Genomic DNA, 16,488 nt, shown 5'->3' on the forward strand with positions numbered 1-16,488 from the left:
CATTGATGCCAGGATCTGGGCGGGATGTGTGCTGGTGCTAATGTCATTTAAAGACTTTTCTTCTATGAAAGGAAGTAAGATTGAGTTTATAAAGAAATAATATGTCCCCCTTGATTTTCTGTTGCCAACTGAGCTATTTACAATGTGTTTTTGGACTTTGTTGCAAGGACCACACTGGGGTAAAGAAATGTTGGATGAGGATCATAAGAGGCTTTGGTGACCAAACGGAATTTATACTTAATATAGGTCAATAAAAAGCAGAATTTTTTTCCTAAATAACATCTGTGCAGAAAAGCTACAACACATTTTCTGAGACCAGAACAATAAAATAGATTGCTTACCGGAACCAATAGGTTATGCGGTTGATGGAACTGATGTCAAGTCTATCCGTGTATAGATGTTTACCCCGAGGGCCCAGAATGTTGCTTTTTATTAAAAGAAAAAAGAAACAGGAGTAGAGGATACAATCTTACTTTAGATTGCTTCATAGTTTTGAGTAGATTGCAGCTATCAGATACTATACAAGAGATTTTCCACATTTTCATAAAAATATTGAGTAGAATTCTTGAAATTTAATTTATATTTTGAAATAATTACCTTGATAATTATATGCTTATTAAATGTGAAAGTAGAGTTTTTATTATATTACATGTTTACCTTAGAAAAAATAAGAAGTACAGATAAGCAAAAGTGAGAAGAGTTCGATCCTCTCAAAATAATAACCATTTTCATCATTTTGGTGTATTCTAAAATTTTTTCTGTACAACTCATTCATATAGTTTTGCTTTTTAAATAAACGTAAGCTCAAAATGTAAATATTTTGTGTATTTTTTAAAGTATTCTGTGTTAATATGTTTACCGTCTTTTGGTGACTTTAAAAAAATTTTTAAGGTCGTGTTTTCTTAAGACAGAACAAACATACAAAAAGTCCCCTCCAGGCTGTGCAGTTACCAATCTTTTGAATACAGTTTTTCAGCGTTTTCTGCCCACAGTCTGAGTTGTAACGTTAGTATTAATGGCAGCGCCACTGGAGTTAGACTGGCAGGGCTGGAATCTCTGGTCTACCACTTATTACTTTGTGAGGATGTCACACGTTTTCAAATATCTAAGCCTCGGCTGCTTCATCTGTAAACGGAGGCTACCTCTAGGATTGTTGTGAAGGCTGTAGAGGTAATGCAGGTAAATAATTTAGTGCCAAACCCAGCACATATTAAAGGTTCAAGGAAGGTTAATTATACCAGTATATTTCATATCATATTAATTATATTCTATTAATGAATATATATAGTTCTGTTGGGTTTGTGCTATAAAAATGGGGTCATAATATACATTTTGTTCAGTTGTTGGCTTTCTTTCTTAAATAGGCATGCTTTCTCATCAATGTAATTAAAACGACTTCCTTTTTTGCCCTGGCCAGTGTGGCTCAGTTGGTTGGGCATTGTTGTGTGCACAGAAAGGTCAGGGCACAGGCCCAGGTTGCGGGTTAGATCCTTGATCTGAGTGTGTACGGGAGGCAACCAACCAGACACTGTTTCTCTCTCACATTGATGTTTCTCTCTCTTCCTCTCTCTCTAAAACAATAAAATAAAATCCATAAAAAAACTACCTCCTTTTGGCCCTGGCTGGGTGGCTCACTTGGGAAGTCCTCCAGTGCACTGGAAGGTTGAGGGTTTGACTCCCTGTCAGGGCACATACCCAGGTTGCGGGTTCAATCTCCATGTGGAAGACAACTAATTGATGTAGTTCTCACATCCATGTTTCTCTCTCTTTGACTTAACTATCTTTGAAGTTAAAGTTATGGTGATTTTCCTAGGATAAGTGCATCTGAGTGGCCTTGGCTCAAAGGGTATGCATACTCTGAAAACAGATTTTCACTGACAAATCCCCCTGGAGAGAGGTTTTACCTGTGTATGCTATTACCGGAGTGACCACCAACTCATCATCCTTCACCAATAAATGATAGATAATCATATATTTTTCTAAATAACTACCAATCTGATGGGTGAAAAGTGGCATTTAAGGTTTTAAGTCTGTGTTTAAATTGGTGGTGAGGTGTTATATTTTCCACATGTTAGTTGGTGACTTGTATTTCTTTTGTGAATGGCCTTCTGTTTACCTTCTATCCTTTCCTGTCTTCAGCATTTGTCTTTATTCATTGTCTGTAAGAGTGCTTTCTATAGTAAAGATTTGAACCCATTCTATATACCTATTGTAGATGTCTTATCCCTTATATGTTGTTTGTTTCTTTTTTTTTATTTATGATTATTTTATGTGCAAATGTTTATGTAACAAAATCTATCAATATTTTTTTCCTTGTGGTTTTTGGTTTGTGCATAGTTATTAGGCTCTCCCACACAGAAGGGAGAGATAAATATTATTGAAATTTTAATCTTATCCTATATAATAAAGAGCTAATATGCTAATTAGACCAAACAGCAGGACCATCTGGACAAAGCCAGGGCTTTGAGGGCCAAGGCAGCCAGGGCTGCAAGAGCCCTAGCCCCTTGCACGAATTTCATGCATCGGGCCTCTCATTTTTATAATTTTATATTTAAAATTTTTGTTTATAGAAAATGGTGTAAGGTGGACATATATCCAGTTTTTAATAAGTCATTTACCAGTGGTGAATGTTACACACATTTTTAATGATTTGTGAGGCTCTATCCCTGGACAAATCTTAATCACCTTCAACTCCCTAAAATTATATTAGTTTTTTAATTGGAATTTCAACATATTTATATATTAACTTGCGTGGGGAGGATTGAGATCTTTAACATATTCATCATCCTCATTTATTCAAGAGTTCTTTTATGCCTCTTAAATTTTATAGTTTTTTCAAGTAGATTATATACATTTATTGATCGGTTAATTTGGGGTATTTGAAAAATTGTTTTTTTTCAGTTGACTCTTTTATGAGTTTTTTGGATAGCCAATCAAATAATGGTCAGGTTATCTCCCTTTTCATATTTGTACCAATTATTTAATTTTCCAGTGTGATTACCTCTCTGTTAGACTCTCTCCATCTGCTTTTCTCACCATAATTTTTTGCTTCACTCTGAAGGATCCTCTGAGATGTGTTATGTACAGCGCTGATTTTGTTTTACGCCATAATACTTTTTATTCTCATGACTTTTAACATTCTACTATGGCAGTGCTTGCTTCTGTACATTAGATAGGGGTGTCTTTTTTCTACTTATCCTACTCACTCACCTGCTATTCATTGAGTCCCTGCTGTGTACCAACTGTACCCTTCCAACTGGGTAGAATGGGGTGAGTGCAGTGAGTAGAACAGGCAGAATGGGGTAACTGTGAGTCTCTGCCACATGGGTCTTACCCTTAATGAGGAGCTCAGAGTCTAGTACTGTGGTGCATCTTTGTTATAAATATATTCAACCTCTTTTTCTTCCATGTTCCTTTTTTTTAAAAAAAATGTTGTAGAATCTTTCTTATAAGTCTTAGATTTATCTTTGTCCATTCCCGGGTGAAGAGAAAGTTCCAGACGGTAGTAAGTCCTCCAGAAGAGTATAAGCTCTACGAGGGCAGGGCGATTGGTCTGTTTGCACTGTTCTGTCTATACTTGATGCAGTGCCTTGCACATAGTAGCTGCTCATTGAATGAATGCGTGGTGCGATTTTTCTTCATCACCTAACGGTTTAACTTGAAGATGGAAGCTATCAGTTTATGTTACTGATGTAACATTCCTATGGCCTGAAGGAGATGAAGCTGCAGCTACCAGCAGGGCAACGTTTTCTCTACAAGGTATTTTCAAGGTTTTTGAAACCACACATGCCAGTGTTCTATTTTCCACATCTCATTTTTAGTGTAGTCTGTCTATGCTCTCAGAATATAATGTGTTTCTGCCTAGCCTTTTCTCTGTGCTACTTCCTGCCGAGCTGGAAAGATACCCTGTCGTGCCAGCATAGTCAGGGGGAGGCTTGCTGCAGGGGAAGGGGATGCAGAACTGCCTCTCATTGTTTCAGTGAGTTATGTCAGGGCCAGGACCTGCTCTCTTTCTGAGGTGACTCTTTTCCATCCCCCGAGCTGTGCTGTAGCTTCCACAGGAGGGGACTTTTCATACAGCGGGCCCTCACACCCATGGTCCACCCAGCCTCTGTTCCTGACCCTCACCTCTCACAGCAGGAAGGAGGGGCGGGTGCTGTCACATAGCCTTTATTTCTTGTGTCTATCCATTTCCTTGTTAGGTGATACTTAGGCAGTCTGCTTTTTTGGCTATTTAAGTAATGAAAGTAATAAGTCAGCTCACAGCAACCATCTACAATTTAATGTCATCTGTACCATATTTGACAAGCATTACTTGGGGGTTTTAGTATCAACTCTCTACTTAATTTATGCTGATACAGGTTTTTCTCTGATTTTTATTTTCATTCCTTCATTCCAGTTGGTTTCTGGTAGGAGAGGGCTGTGGAGATGCTTGAGCCAGTTTTCTGAGTTAGATGAAAAATACATTTTTCTAGGGCCCAGTGGTCAGCAAACTGCAGCTCGGCAAACCACGGCTCGTGAGCCACATGCAACTCTTTGGCCCCTTGAGTGTGGCTCTTCCACAAAATACCTACTTATGCGCATGGGCCATGAAGTTACAATCGCACTATACATGCGTCCCCACACGTGGTATTTTGTGGAAGAGCCACACTCAAGGGACCAAAGAGCCGCATAGGGCTCGCGAGCCGCGGTTTGCCGACCACGGATCTAGGCTGTTCTGTTTTCTAATGATCTGTTTTAAGTTCCATTTGATGTTAAGTGAATTGATTGTAAGTGTAAAATGCTACAATAGAGACATGTAAAGGAATGCAAAGATAAATTTGACAAGGATGATGATCTCAAAAAATATTGACACCTTTAAAAAAGAGAGAAAAAAAGCTGTGAGTTGAAAATGGGCTCAGCTGTACGTGACTGAAATTGAAGAACAGTGATGTAGACAGATTAAGCGTTTGTTTTTCTCTTACATCAAGGAGTCTGAAATAGGAATGAAGAACTGGTGCTAAAGGATGTTGTCAACATACCTGGCTCCTTCTCTCTGTTCTGTAATTATTAGCTTGTGGCTTCTGTGCTCAAGACCATAGGATGGCTGCCACTGCCCCGTCATCGTACTGTCCTCCAGGCAGAAAGGATGAAGAAGGGGACAGTGTGAAACGTCAGAAACCTCTTCACAAGAATTTGCCTTTTTATTTGGGAAGGAAAGCTCTTGATAGGAACTTCTTCTATTTCACTGGCCAATACTGTACAACATGGTCACCTCTAGCTACAAGGGAGGTTGTAAGATAGGGCATAATTCTTAGCTCTGTCATTTTAAAAGCCAGAGCATCTAAAGTCCAGCCGAGTCAACATTTCTGTGTCCTCATGGCACCCACGAGGCTACCTCATTATGCAGTGCACTTCCTTCTAGGAAAGGGAGGTGAGCCTGCTCACCTCTCCACCAGCCGGTTTCCCCAGGAAATAGACCACCACCCCTCAGTCTGCTCGGCCACAGCCTCACATGTGCACTTCAGGTGCAGTGTATTGAAATGAAGACTAATTTCCCAGCCCCACGTTGACTTCCAGGAGTGGTTGTAGACGTGCACTGCTCTGTTAGTCATTTTCCCTACCATCTTAGTCATCAAACACACATTTTGAGACTCCTAGTTTATGTTGGGAACTGTTAGTACTGGATTATACAGCAGAGGAGAGCCAACTAGCCCGATCATGTATCTGCACTGGAAAGTTTAGGTGCTGGTGAAGCTTCAGCCGAGCAAGGAAACGAGCAGGTGGTGCCATGCAGCCGTCCTCTCCGACTTTGATGCGCTCCGGCAGTCACCAGGGCTTTGGCGTCTTGCTTCCGGTTTTCTTCTTCACCCCAGTCCCCACCATCAGCGCAGAACGTCACTGTCTTCAATGACTATAAAACTTCACTTGCCACCTGAGATACTTGGCATGCTTGTTGTAATGCAAATTTCTGGGCCCCATCTCTACAAACTACTTTGCTTTCGGTCTGGGGTGGGCCTAGAAAGGCCTGTTAGGAATGGTCCCAGAACATACTTTGAGAAACTCTTCTTATCTGAAAAGTTCATTCAACACCCTCTCCCCTACCCGCTCTTCTCTCACTTCCTGGAAACTGTAACATTAAGCAAAACAACATAACAAAACCAGTTTTACTGTAGGCTAATTGATATAAATAAAAATTAAATTCTGGTCGTAGAAATCACCGAACTTCTAAATGAAAACACAAAACACTTCTAATATTAAACTTTGAAATAAATGTGAGCTATACATATATGTAAGCATATATACTAGCTATATTAATAAATATTAATTAAAATAAAATTAATTTTTTAACTTTAAAAGAAAATAATTATTTTTAGACTTGCTTATTCCAGTTCAGGGTCAGTGTTCGGAGCATAAAGCTCAGGGCACAAAGCAGGAGCCCACCTTGGAACGGATTCCTTTTCCTTGCAGGGTCACTCAAAACACACACACACACACACACACACACACACACACACACACACACTCACACGCTCACACTCAGATTGGGGCAGGTTAGACATATCAGTTTACTCGTGTACATCTTTCACACACACAAACAGACTGGGGCGGTATAGACACTTCAGTTCACTTACGCCATCTTACACACACACACACACACACACACTCACACTCACACGCTCACACTCAGATTGGGGCAGGTTAGACACATCAGTTTACTCGTGTCCATCTTTCACACACACAAACAGACTGGGGCGGTATAGACACTTCAGTTCACTTACGCCATCTTACACACACACACACACACACACACTCACACGCTCACACTCAGATTGGGGCAGGTTAGACATATCAGTTTACTCGTGTACATCTTTCACACACACAAACAGACTGGGGCGGTATAGACACTTCAGTTCACTTACGCCATCTTACACACACACACACACACACACACACACACACACACTCACACTCTCAGACTGGAGCAAGTTGACACATCAGTTCACTCCCACCCATCTTTGGCATGTGGGAGGAAACTGGATTTCCTAGAGAAGACCCTGCATACGTGGAGGAATGTGCAGACTCCACACAGACAGTGTTCCTGCTTGAACTGATTTTTTTTTTTTCCTGACCATCATTTTAAGGAAAGGGCATTGAATGAAATGACCTTATTCAAAGACCTGCTGTATTTTGCTGTCTTCATCATTGAATGCCATGGTGGCTGAGAAGTTTGTTCCAGGTGACTTCAGGCTGCTGTGCTGTGGTTCCTCTGTCTGCTTTTTAAGGTGCTGCTTTCACCTGTTGTTGTTATGTCCTGAAGTTTTTATCCGATACCTTGTTTTGTACTCAGCATAACTGTGGGGAACTGATATGGCCCTATCGTGTTTCTCTACAAGTTATTTGAATTTGTGAAAGTTATACCCCTGGAAGCTCAGAGGGACCCTCAAAGACTTGACTTTTTTTTATTCAAAATGATCTGGTCCTCAGCCAGGAGACTTAGTGAATGTAAACATTATCAATGAATTGTCTATTAGGGTTGGCAAATGGTGATTATTGATTGTCAGTTTCTCTTAAAGAGACTTCGACACCATTCAGGGAATTCTTCCCATTATTCATCATCTTAAAAGTCCTTAAAAGATTTCTCTTGCTAAAAAATTATCTTGGATGCCTAGAATAATAACATAGCCAATATTATTGCATGACTATTTAGTTACCAGGAATAAGTGAAAGTATTCAGTGAAAAAGAAAATAATGATACATTAACATATGTATGTAGTTATGTCCAAATAAGAACAAGTGAGAGGTTCATTTTACCTGTTATATGTCTTGTGTAAAATAATCAAATGTAGGTAAATACTAAATACTGTCAAAATCAGAATAATAATTTAAATATATGCTTAATATTAATTTGTTATTTTAAGTGTATATCACAAAATATCTGTTCTCTGGATAGTGACACAATTTTGATACAGAACTGAGAAAAGGCCTCATTATTTTAGTGAAAACTGCCTAACTTACAGTTCCTTTTTGCCAAATGCATTTTTCAAAAGAGGGGTTTCCTCTTGAAAGTTTGGTAGGCCCTAACTGGTTGGCTCAGTGGAGAGAGCGTCAGCCTGGGAACTGAAGAGTTCCAGGTTCGATTCCAGTCAAGGGCACATGCCCGGGTTGTGGGTTTGATCCCCAGTGCGGGGCGTGCAGGAGGCAGCCAATCAATGATTCTCTGTCATCATTGGTGTTTCTGTCTCTCTCTCTCCCTCTTCATTCCTCTCTGAAATCAATAAAAATACATTTTTTTAAAAAAATTTTGGTAGGCATCAGTTTTATGGAAAAGTTTCTTAACTAATTACAAAGTATATTGAGAAGAAATGTTTCTTTATTGAGAAGAGAAAAAAAAAACTAGAAATAGGATGACAAAGTAGCAAAGCTTAAAAGCAATGGAAAAACATTGAAAGGACCATCTGAGGATCTCCCTCGGTGCTGCATAATTAACCTTCCTAAACAGCTTTTATTTACGTGTTTACTTAAACAGGTCTGATAGTATTTTAGCTCCCTTTTCTGAATGCTGACTATAAATGCAAACCAAATGCTTCCTGGTTGACTGCCTTGATCATACTGAAATGTTTCCCTTGGTAACAGTGTTACTCAGTGCATTTGAAGTGATGAGTTTTAATTTGGTCCCAGGATTTTTCAGACTAGCTTTGGTCATTAACTATATAAGAAGAAGAAAGAGGAAAACAGGAAGGCACCATAAGTTCTTAGTTTTGCAGCTGTGTTGTTAAAAATCTCTATAACGTCTTATCTTTTAACCAGAAGTGGTTATGGTTTGTAATCAGTTACCTCTGATTGATATTCTTTAATGTGGCTGAGGGAAAAATACCGTGTCTCTCATCAATCGACTTTTCATCTGAACTTAACAATAGGCATAAGAATTACCACCTTCTTTGATATGGGGCTGGTAAGATGACTGTGTCAGGAGGTTCACAGAGCACTGCTAAGCCACGAAGCCTGAAAAACTCAAATTAGAAATTGAACCATTTGAAGCTTAAGGTGTTAATAGAAATGGAGAGCGAGGAGGAAACCACAAGTACAGCTAGGAAGTAATGATGCTCCTGTGGAAATCAGAGGAGACTTAATTCCTGCCTCTTCATTAACAGATAATTTTGAACTTTAAGATCAACCAAAAAAACTTATTCCATAGCTGGGACACACACATAAACCAAACCACATACAAATTTATTAACTGTCTGTTCTCTGTCTGCTTTGTGCACAAAAGAGCCTTAAAGAGAATACAGCTTGGGTTTGTAGGATTTGGAATACAATGTTACATAGTATCCACTATCCAGGATAATGAGATATAATAGATCACAAGGGTAATTTAAAATCTATAGAGAACCTCAAACCCATTTAACCAGTGGTTTTAATCTTTCTGCCAAATCTTTTATCAGAGTTGATAATTACCCAATTGATTTATTGGAGTTTTGTTTTTCACTTAATTCTTTTGAGGCCAGTGCTAAAAAATAGTGAGGCATGGAAAGACAGAGTTTTATAAAAGCAGGATGTAGATGACCAGTTTTTAAAATACAATCCTTATAGTTCTTTTTAATTGGTGATCTCAGAAATGAAGTGCCTCCATTATGCTTAGGCTCAGAGACAAATAATGCTCAAAGTGTAGAGTATTTAAAAAAAAACAACACACAACTTATTCTTGATAAGCTGCTTCTTCAAAAAAGCCTCTTGCATACTGGAGAAGGCAGACCCTTCCAGATGGCTGCCTGCTTCCCGGAGAGCGCACTGCGATGTTGGAACTGGGAGGCTGGCGCACCTGCCCTCCGGTCCGCGGAGCCTGTTGGTGGTGACCAGGGCCTCTGCTGCGGCAGGGTGGCAGGTGCAGTGAGGCTCCTCCCACTCACCCAGCTCTCCTCGGGGAGGGTGACACTGCAGTCCCACGGAGCCTGCGGTGCAGGCACCGGTCCCGTGGGTCCTGTGTAGGCACACAGAGTTAGCACTTCAGCGGCCTGGGTGGTGATTGTGTGAATGTGTGCGCCTTTCTGTATTTTCCCTTCATTGCATTGAATTTTCTTCTGAAAATGAGTCTTTGGAGTACCTGTTCGAGAATATCTGTAAAGCAGAGAGCCCAGGACTGCACGCAGACCGTGTACTCTTAGCTTCTCCATTGCACTCACTGCCGCGGCGGGTCTGCATGTGGGTCTCCTGTAGAAAATCAAATGTTAAGACCTTCCATCTCTTGTCTTGCTGTTTATTTTAGAGCACGTTCTCTAAAGTTTGTTAGCCATGTTCTTTATCAGTAAAAAATTTCAAGTGCGCATATATATATACATATATATATATTTGTAACATTTACATTATTATATGTCTTACATAAGATAAAATGTAGTTATTTTTAAATAAAATTCATGAACTGGTACACCAATGAATTATATTCATTTTAAGATATGCCAAATAAAGTGCTTTTAAAGAAAGAATTAAAAAGTGAAATATAAGTGAAAGTTTTCACATTTTCTTCTCATACTCTGAAGTCTCCACACTGTTTTGAAGCCACAGTGTTTCTGAGATTTACATGAATGTAAAAACACAGACATTGTATAATGCTTCACAAATGTGTGTTTTGTTTTTATCGTTGTCATTTATAGTCCATCTTATTAAGAGCTACTTTCCACTCACGCCCTAGGGCAGTGATGGCGAACCTTTTGAGCTCGGTGTGTCAGCATTTTGAAAAACCCTAACTTAACTCTGGTGCCGTGTCACATATAGAAATTTTTTGATATTTGCAACCATAGTAAAACAAAGACTTATATTTTTGATATTTATTTTATATATTTAAATGCCATTTAACAAAGAAAAATCAACCAAAAAATGAGTTCGCATGTCACCTCTGACACGGGTGTCATAGGTTCACCATCACTGCCCTAGGGTGACAAAGAAGTAACTTAGATAATAAGACCGGTGTGTGGCACTTTTATGAAATGTCTTGTTAGTTTCTCAAACTTCCTTTATACACTGCTTTTATATCTAAGCTTAGTAGCCAGAGAAATATGTCATGTAGAATTCTAGGAACCACATTTTAATAGTTACCAAGAATGCCACTTAATAAGCCTTATTATCTGCAGGCACTGTGCCAAGTGCTTTTGTTATAGTGAAAAACTAGCATGTCTAAAAGGTGTGACCACGTGCACAGGGGTGTGGAAGCAGGGGGGGGTGGTCATCGGGGACACAGCTCGGAAAAGCTGCCCAGCAGCTAGCGCTCCTCTCTACAGAAGAGGTGCCCAGGGAGAAGTCAGTTCCCGTCACCAGATTTGGAGATGGCAGTCATTGGGAATGCTGTGGGAGGGATTCTTAGGACCGAGATTAGACTAGTAGGTACTGAATTATGTTTAGCTCCTTTGCTGTGGTCACATATATTCATTCTGTAAAGTGCAGCCTCCTTCCAAGCACAGATCTGCCCTCTGTTGCACTGTTGCCCTCCTTCCAGGCCCTCAGCACTCCCGCCTTGCCCTGCCGTGGCCTCCATTCACTCCAGTCAGTCTGTCCTCTGTTGTTGGTAGACTCGCCTTTTCTAAATGCCTCCCTGTTACAGTAGGTATTAGTGTTCTCTTGCTGCAAAACAAGTTACCGCAAGCTTAGCAGTTTAAAACAACACAAAGTGACTATTTCAGAAGTCCAGGCAGGGACGGCTGGATTCTCTGCTGAGGGTCTCACCAGCCTGGAGTCAGTGTGCTTGTTCAGGGCTGTGGTTCTCCTGGGGTCCGGCGTCCTCTTCCAGGCCCTCTGGTTGTTGACAGAATTCATTTCTGCACCTCTCTTGGACTGAGGCCTGTTTCCCTTCCAGCGTCAACTGTGGCCTGCTCTGCTCCGAGGCCACCCATAGTTCACACCAGGGACGCTGGCTTTCTTCCAGGCCGGACGGACTTGCCTAATTGTGACTATTTCAAAATAATTTTGTTTTAATTATGGAGAGCATATGTAAGAACTCCTTGGAGAAAGCAGGCAGACAAGAGACCGTTTCTGCTGAATCCTGTTGATGATGGGATGGGTCAGAAGAGATTGACTGGAGAGGTTGAGTTGTGAAAAACTTGGGCCTGATAGTCAGTACTGCCTTTCACTAAGCACCCCACAGGCTGTTAGTGAATCTTTGCATGGGGGTGCTTGTGGTTCCCTGGCTGGACACCCGCCAGGAGCGAGGACGGGATGAGGCAGGCTCCACAGGGCTGGGAAGGTTCCTCCTTCTCGGGCCTCCAGCGTCATCCTCGGGCCTCGGAGCAGTCCTCCGGGCCTCCGTCAGACGGGTCATGCTTCGTGGGCAGCATTGATTTTATGTTTACTTGTGAAGGGACAGAATATGAGATTACCAAATAAAATATAATTTCAAATGTTATTAATGAAAGAATGTATTACATTCACTTTTAATGAGATCCGGGTGTTGTAAAATGATTCCCTGTAATGAATCCCAGGAAATCAATGAGGAGCTTAATTACAGTTGTGGCAGTGCCGTATGAGAGTATTGCTTTGGTCAGTTCTCCTTGCACAATTTATCAATCCTCCGCCCTTCTCTTTCTTTAATTTAATTGCTTTGATGCAGTAAGTATAATACGTTCTTTGTTAGCTTTTGATCTTTTTTGGAAATGTTCTATAAAATTCCAGTTTCCTTGGCTGTAATAATCATCCTTATAATTTTGTAATGTATATTACCATTCACAATTTGTACATTTTAAAATTAGGCAGTTATTTCTGTTTTTTTAAATTTATGATCATGTCTTACCTTTTGCCTTTGTCAGTTTTTTGTAAACCACTTTCTATCTCTCAACTTATCGGTTGAACCCATTAGTTAAAATTTGATGTGCTTTGTATATTATTCATCACTCATTTAAACCCTAAGGTGAATGTAAAAGAAAAAATGAATGAAGAGTTTCGCTTTCATGTAACTACTTATTCTTTTTTTATTTTAAAGTGAATTTTCTTCTTACAGCATTTTTATTTTGACAGCTTAATGATTATGGTGCGTTCTTGTCCACTAGGTGTTAATTGATTTTTCTTATTTGTTTATAAAACACTATATAAAATGTAATTTGGATATTTAGAGGTATTCTTTATTTGGATGTTTAGAGGTTCTTTATTTTGGTGACTCTAGCTTTTGCTAATTACATATCAAGAAAGGATTTTCTATGCTCTATAAGGTAGGCTGCTTATAAGGTGTTTATAAGCAGTCTACTTCTGATGTAAGGTTCAAGGCCTTAAAATAGTCATGAATTATTTTGACTGACTTATTCTGTGGATAAAAGCAATTTACTTAGTTCATTTTGAAAGGGAATGCCATGCAGCCTCTTTCCTCTCAAAGTCTCCCGTTGACACCATCAGCCTTTCTTGGGCAGCAGCATTCGTCTGTACAGCTGAGGGGTGGTCTGGGTGTTAAGGATGTTTCTTTCAGCCCTGGCTTGTCACACAGGCAGGGCAGCGTGTGCGGAGTCGCCAGCCACCGGAGGCCGTGGAGTGGTGCCGAGGATGCCGCAGTGTGGCGCGCAGCCTGTCCCTGAGGCTTTGCGCTTGACGTGTGATATCAGAGAACGGAGCTGTTTGTCCTGAAAGGACTTTTGTTTGCTCTTTTTAAAATGCTGTTTTCTTGGTGGTCACTAACTGTGTGCAGGCCTGGCTGTTCCATGACAGGCTGTTCTTGTCCTGTCTCACCTGCATAAGATATCCTTTATATGCACTCAACTACTGTTTCCAAAGCTGGAATCACTGTGGCTTTCTTTTTTTGGGCCTAAGTCGTTAGAGAATTAGAGAGCTAAACGTTTCTTCAGAATGTTTCCTTTGAAATCGTGTTTAGTCTTGGATTGCTGCCCTGGGTCCATGGGGCTTTCGCTGCTGTTCTGTACGGAGGTGAGAGGGTTGTGTTCTGACTTGTAGTGCGGCGTGTGGGCCAGGCAGAGCGGAGAAGGGGGTACAGCCTGAGCCAGCTGCTCTTCTCCTGCGTGTGCCTCTGTGACTTCCAATAAGCCCTCTGCCTATAGCTGCTCGTCTTCTGTTTGTCTCCCCACCTTTATCCAAACCTGTTTCTCTTTCCTGGGCCTTGTTCTTCAGTCTGTCTGCTCAAGCCTGTACCTCTGTCCACTTTTCTGGAGGCAACGCTTCCCCGGGAGGCTCAGGTACACATCCTGTGTGGGACCACCAAGGTAAAGGAAGGACCCCTTTGCCAAATACACGCTGTCTAGGAACTTCCGGTTCCACACATGCATTTAAGTCACCTTTGCAAATTATATTGATCCCAATCAAATAAATAGAAATATGAAGAAGCTGTGCCTGGCCTAAGTGTTAGGCACAAGGCATGTCCAATGGCAGGACTATAAAGACCCAAATATTCTTTGTCTGGGACTGTCAGGATTCCTTTACTCCCAAAGGTAAAATTCTGATGTTTCTGATACACTCCTTTTCACTATCTTTGCTGGCTGTTCTCTGGGGCTCAGCCATGGTCTGTGGGTGCAGGACTCAGAGCATTGGGCCTCCCACCTTCTCCATCTCTTTCCTGGGCTCCAGTGTAATGTTCTGTACGCTTCCACCTGAATGGCCTACAGTTCCTCAAAGGCAGCGCCTTTTGCTGAGCCCAGCCAGCTGGATCACCTTCCCCCGATTTCCTTATTTCTGTCACTGTGGTCCTTCTTCATGCACCCAGGTGCAGCCCTTTACCTTTTATTCTTTTGTGCTGTTACTTTATCTTCCACCTTTCACAGTTAAGAAGTCCTAACAGTTGTTCCATCAAAATACCCTTTACATCTGTCTGGTTCCCACTGTTACTACGTTTATGCAGAGTGGGTTAATGGCACAGACTCTCACATTGTTTCTCTGCACAACTGTGCCTGTTGTAAGTCCTGGTGCCCATTGCTACCAGGCTAAACTTGCAGTTTTTGGTCACTTTCTTCATTAGACTGTCTCTACTGCCCATCAGATGAAATGCCAACTCCTCAACTTGATATTCTGCCATCTGACAGCCGCCACCCTTCCTCCTCTTCCTCTGGGAAATTCTGCTCTGTACTTGGCCTAGTGGTAACCCTGAAAGTATGGCAGAGAACCAGGTCGGGGCTCCCGCCTTCCAGGGATCCATGTTCCATGCGGGGCCACCGCATGATGAGTGCTGTGTGTGATAATGAAGGACGCTGTGAGGGAGGAGTCGCTGGGAGGGCCACTGCAGACATGAGGATCAGAGTTCTCTCTACGAGGCAATACTTACGATGAGATCTGGAGGATGAGAAGGAGTTGATGGTGAGAGAGTCAGAGGAGGCGGAAGTGCACGGACCCAGAGGCAAGAAGGATCTTGGCTTAAAAACAGAAGGTCCTGTGAGGGGAGACGAGTCAGTGAGCGAGAGAGGCACCAGTGCACTTGTGTGGCTGGGGAGAGAGCTTGCATCTCATTCCAGGTGTAGTGTCAAAGGATTTCCTATGCAGCAGATCTGTGTACATTTTAAAATATCATCCGTGCTGGACCAAGGTTGAAGAAAGAGGAGACCAATAAGGAACGAGGCCCTTCCAGTTTTCCAGGCAAGATAATAGCTTGGGCTAGATGACATGTTTCTCAGTGTCAGCATATGACATTTGGGTCCAGAAAGTTCTTTGTGGGGGGCTGTTCTATAAGATGTCTATAAGCATCCCTGGCGCCCACCCACTGGAGCACAGCAGTATCCATCCCCTCCAGTCATGACAACCACGCTGTCTCCAGGCATTGCTGACTGTCCCTGTGGCGGCACCACCCCGGCTGTGAGCTGTGGGACGAGACGATGGCAGCAGAGGTGTGTTTGAAATGCGTTGTGGAGGAGAACAGACTGTACTTTGCAATGGGTGGGATGTAGAGAAGGGAGAGAAAGGAGAGGTTCAAAAATGCTTCCTAGCTGTTTGGTTTGACAATCTAGGCAGATGTCACAGGTGCTTTAGAGTCTTGACAGTGATCTCTTGCCCCTGTGCTGGTTCTTGGAATTATCCAGCCACCTGTAATGTTGCCCATCCCACTACTCTCCTGTTCCTACATCCCACTGAAGGCCCCGTTTAAATGCCATCTTCTTGAAGTCTTCTTCTCCAGTTAATTCACTAACAGTGATCATTTTTTCAGTTTCTGCAGCCCTGTGTCAGTACCACTCTCAGACACTTCCTGGCCCTGTAGCTTCTGCAAACCCCCAGGAAAAAAGGACCAGGGCTTAAAAAAGGGGGCAGTCACTGTGGATGCTCAGATTGCATGGCTTTGCTTCTGCATCTTGCCTCTTCTCTTTGTTTCTGTTGGTGGCTGTAGTCATCCTCCTGTCATCTTCTGGGCCCTGGGGCCACCATCTGTTACAGGCAAGCCCTCTGCTCAGGTAGAATTAAGACCCACAGAGCAGGGCCTTGCTCTTTCCTGCCTTGTGTTATACAGTTATGACTGTCTGTCTGTCGTCTCCCCGTCAAATAAATTCTGAGCGCAGGAATGAGACCTTGTTCAACCCTTCATCCCACACAGTGCCTAATGCCCAG

The 16,488-nt window shown here is 41.8% G+C and overlaps 1 protein-coding gene across 1 annotated transcript in view; it reads left to right on the top strand.

Annotated features, from left to right (window-relative positions):
* LOC132217981 (protoheme IX farnesyltransferase, mitochondrial) overlaps positions 1 to 16,488 on the top strand; it is a 121,071-nt gene that overhangs the window by 17,901 nt on the left and 86,682 nt on the right. The gene's annotated exons all lie outside the window — the stretch shown is intronic.

The sequence above is a fragment of the Myotis daubentonii genome, chromosome 16 (assembly GCF_963259705.1).
Source record: "Myotis daubentonii chromosome 16, mMyoDau2.1, whole genome shotgun sequence".
NCBI classification, from domain to species: Eukaryota; Metazoa; Chordata; class Mammalia; order Chiroptera; family Vespertilionidae; genus Myotis; species Myotis daubentonii.